Source organism: Pteropus vampyrus, unplaced genomic scaffold (assembly GCF_000151845.1).
Source record: "Pteropus vampyrus isolate Shadow unplaced genomic scaffold, Pvam_2.0 Scaffold67, whole genome shotgun sequence".
Lineage (NCBI taxonomy): Eukaryota > Metazoa > Chordata > Mammalia > Chiroptera > Pteropodidae > Pteropus > Pteropus vampyrus.
In genome coordinates, this window is record NW_011888848.1 from 5,564,052 (window position 1) to 5,568,973 (window position 4,922).

General features: G+C 37.2%; 1 pseudogene; it reads right to left on the reverse strand.

Annotated features, from left to right (window-relative positions):
* Nucleotides 1-2,254: 2,254 nt before the first annotated feature.
* Nucleotides 2,255-2,373, reverse strand: LOC111740753 (annotated as a pseudogene).
* Nucleotides 2,374-4,922: the final 2,549 nt, after the last annotated feature.

Here is a 4,922-nt window from a genome sequence, read left to right on the forward strand (position 1 = left end):
GCCTGGTTGCTGGAATAATCATGTTCAAATATAATTTACAGTTTTCATCATGTCTTTTGTATACCTGAATCATTTATTACTTAATTGTTGTAGCCCATCTAAACTCTTTACTTAGGATTCAAAATTCTATCTGATCTTGAAGTAGATATTAAATATGTATTAAATGAATGGATTCTGAATATTTTCATCCCACCAAACTAATCTGCATAAAACCTGTCCCTTCCTCTCTTGTCATTCCTGCCCCTCCTACCATGACTTTTACCTCTATTCAAAACTAGCTTAATTTTTATTGAGCTAACATAATATGAAGCCATAACAGGCTTCATTTTTATGTCAGCCTGACTCTGGTTACTGTGATACTGTGTTCCCTTAGTGTGTATGTTCTCAATTTGGACTGGATAATTTATACCAAAGTTCAGATGGATGTTCCAAACTGAACTTCATTAGTTAGGTGCACCTGGGTGGTCGCACCATAAACTTAATGCTCATCTGATTCTCTACTCTCACAGGCTCTGAAACTAGAGTCATTCAACAAATATTCATTGAAAGCCTTTGGTGATCCAGACACATCATTAAGACTAATGTTTTTGTCCTTACGGATCTGACAGTCTGATAGGGGATATAGACAATTAAACAATAGACTGCAAAATAGTACAGTGCTATTAAACAGGAGATACAGGGGTGCTAGGGAGGTCATGGTAGGAGCGCCCAACCAATCCAGAGGGTGACACAGTTTAGACACAGCTTCAGAGAAAGAAGAGCCTTAGCTTGGGCGTGGGTGGAAATTAGGACTTAATCAGCAAAAGGCATATGAGATGGAAGGGTGTTGCAATTAGTACTGGTTCCCACGTTCACCAGTAGTTTTTCTCCAAGTTACAGACTTTGAAAACTTATACAAAAATACAGTTAGTATAAATAAATGAGAATGTTGTTATACATATTCAAAGCCCCAAAGAATTAGAAATTCACAAAGTGCAGAAATAATTGAAGAGCCCATTAAGCCACTGCCAATAGCCTGTTCCATCTTGCAGAGCACAAAAGTTCTTTCCTACCTCTCCTCAGTGGACAGCCACCATCTAAATCTCTAAGACTCTGTGCAGAATTAATCTCTCCAGGGCTCACCATGTGAAGTCTCAGGTTTGTCACCACCCTGTAAGTCAGAGCTCTTGACTTGGTTGGTGATCTCCAAGTTAATTTGATATGGAGTATTGACTCAGACCAACCAAACTTACCCCATCCCAACCACAGAAACAATTGTTTTACATTTGAGTCCCTGAAAGAAGAGTGTATACACCTTATACATATGTCTTTAGTCATAATCCTTTTTTTTTTTTTCAGTTTGTTTACAGTTTATCTTCTATTAGATCAGCTAATTGGGAGTGGGAGCCTTGTCTTGGTCATCTTTGAATCCTCAGCACCTTGTACAGGGCATGGAACACAGTAAGCATTTAGTAAATGTTTGTCAACTGAATCAATGAGGGAATCCTCTTCCAGAGTAGAAAACTCCCTGCCCCATAACAGTTCAGACCTTGGTCTGCTTAGTCTGACTTAGTCAGCTTAGGCTGCTGTAAAAAAATAAAATAAAATAAAAATACATAGACTGAGTGGCTTAAACAACAGACATGTATTTTCTCACAGTTCCAAAGGCTGAAAGTTCAACACGAGGGTGCCAGCATGATTGGGTTCTGATAAGGACTCTCTTCCTGGCTTTCTGATGGCCTCCTTCCCACCGAATCCTCATCTAGTGGAGAAAGAGGTGGGGATGAGGGAAAGTGTATCTCTTCTTATAAGGGTACTAATACCATCATGATGGCTCTACTCTTATGAACTCATCTAAACCTAATTATCTCCCAAAGGCCCCATTTCTACATACCATCACATTGGAGTTAGGACTTCACATATGAATTGGTGGGGTAGAAGCTGGGGGGCCAAAGATGGGACACAGTTCAGTTCAGAGCAGAGGTCATACTTCCAAGGATGGTGCTAAACAAACATTGTAAATTCTTGTTCCACAGTGCCCTTTTATTTCTGGAGTTGGTGCCATTAATCTCCCCGCAAGAAGTTTTTTTTTGTTTTTTTTTGTTTTTTTGATAGGCTGATTAGGTTTCAACTTTTTAAGTTATTTTCACATTCCAGTGTTTTCCTCTTTGGTATTATCGCCAAATAATCTTAATTGGACTTAGGTATCCTCGATATTTCCTGAGCCATACATTTGCAAGTGTTCTCATTCATTACATTCTTTCATTTTTTTAATCATCTACTGCACCTGGTATTCCTAGGTAGTCTCCCATCTAAGTACTAACCAGGCCCAACTCTGCTTAGTTTCTGAGATCAGATGAGATTGGGTGCGTTCAGGGAGGTATGGCCGTAGACTCATTACATTCTTTAAAAATAGTATTGATGATTTTTTTCTGATTGCAAAATAATATATTTTAATTGTAGAAAATTTAGAACACAGAAAAGTATAAGGAAGAAAACCAAAAATACTCTTAATGTAACCACCACCCATTTTATTTTGGTTCTTTAAAATTTTACTCTTGCAGTTCTGAGGGATGTCTTATTTTCAGAAAGATATATCATCCACTGAATTAGTTGGGTGAAAGGTAAAATAAATACATTTGAATTCTGTGATATAGAGACTGATGAATTTCTGTTGCATATTATAAATGCTAAGCCTTCCAAAAATTATTTATTCACCAGATAATATTCAACTATTCATTTTGTAATGAATAAAACAGAAAAATTATTGCCTTCATGGAACTTAAGTTTTAAAATCCATCCATTCATTCAAAATACACTTATGTCTACTATGTGCCATGCATTATGCAAGCTACTGCAGAATAATACAGTGATGAACAAGATGTTTAAGGGCTCCGTTTTCAATGGAAGTTGAATTCTGATGCATGGTTGACACTTGAGAATACAAATGTAAAGAGACATGATAGTTGCCTTCAAGAACCTTTCAAGAAAGTAATATATATATATATAAATAGCTGTAATCCAATTGAATGATTCAAAAATGTTCTCAGAACTTTAAGAGGTTATACTTGAATCGGACCTTCAAGAGTGAATGTGATTTAGATTGATGGTTTAATATTAGTAAGGTAAAGGTAATGACTAGGTGGAGGGCTGGCATATTAGCAAAGTTTGAAAACAGTAAAGCCTGAAGTATAGTAAATGATTGGCACTTAAGGCTGATAAAGCGAATTAGTGAGAAGTAAGGCTGAAAGAGAAAATTGGCACTTAAATTATACCAACTAGATCATTGGCTAAATTTCTCTTTTTATTGGAGTGATTTCAGAAGTACAGAACTATTTATATAGAAGACATTTTAAAAACTATTTTCCTCATATCAAATTTAGTGGAAAATGCTGTCATAAATAAAGTTCTTATTTCTCACAAATTTTTGGTTTTCAATGCAGTTACAAATATAACCAATATAATCATGTTAAGTTACTATTTTTACAGGAAAAGGCATATGATGTTTCTTTAGATATTTTTTAAGCCATTATTAAATTTTCATCATATTGTCTTTAAATAAATGAAATGTTTCAGAACATTACATTTCTGCATGAATAATTATGTAGTTCTCTGTAACAGGTGGAAATTGCGTATGCCATTTGGGAAACAAGTAATATCATATGCTTTAGTTGAGGAACTCAAATTAAATCTGGCCTGATTCCTCTGATCTGGTGAAAATTCCCAAACTCCATTTGTTGATGTGCCCTCCATCTTTCTTAGATTGACCCTAACGCCCTTAGCTTCCTTCAGTTCATTGCATCTGGGGCGCAGAGCAGTGTCCTGGCAGCCATCAGAGCCCTCTCCGAGGTCCTCCTTCCCAGCTCTACCATTTGTCCCTCCTAGTAGCATCCTTGGGGATCTACCTATTTTTCCCTTCCCTGCCATCAGAACAAAGCATTTCCTTGACCCTATAATCACACAATAACCTTGTCTACTCCTAAAACAAAGGAGAAAATAACTTTCAGTCTTTGTTGAGATGTCTGCACCATGCTGAAGACGGGAAGGGATTACAATAAAAAGACAATTTCTTATTTGGTCACCCAAGAAAGAATTGTAATTTGAATCAGATCCTAAATGATAATTAAGAAAAGGAGAGAGATACTTCGGATAGAATAACTTTAGTGGGGGGCGGGGGGACACGGAGGCAAAAAGGAATATCGTGTGCGCTGGAGTAAAAGTTGTTCAGAGTATTAGGAGAAAAAATAGAAAAGGGCAGTTTGTCTTTCTAAGAAGTGTGGATTTTTCTACAATAAGTTGTTTTCATCTTTATTTTAGGAAGCTTGGGGATTCCATTAGTGGAACCTTTTAGACCACCTTTGGGACTGGGAAACCAAAGCTTCAAGAGCCCTACTTCAAGCAGAGAAGCTACTTCTTTATTTGTTTCATATGAAAGTTTCCACATAAGATTTCATGGGGAAAATAACCAAAAGGTTTATATTGATAACAGGATATTGAGTGTTTACTTAGTACCAAGCCCTGTTTCAGACACCTGCAATGTATCATTTCATTTATTCTCACACTACCACATCCTTTTTAGATGAGAAAACCAAAACTCCAGATTATATATTTGCCTGCGGTGCTATAGCTATAAAGTGGCAGTGCTGAACTTTAAACCCAGACAGCCTTGACTCCAGAGACTATGCTTTTTTGTGATTACACTATATTTAAGCTGACTTAGGAGAAACATGATCTGACTTTTGACCAGTTATTTCTGGCACGTGCAGCCCCTGGCGCTGCTTTTTTCCTAGGGTCCTGTGATGTCAATTCTATGCCTGACTTTTACAACTCAATAGGTTAATATTCAATAGAGACGTTGAATAGGGTTAAATAGACCCGAAACACACCAGGCGGTCCAGGGGAACCCCAGAAACCTCGCGTCCGCAGTTGGCTGCGGCCACGAC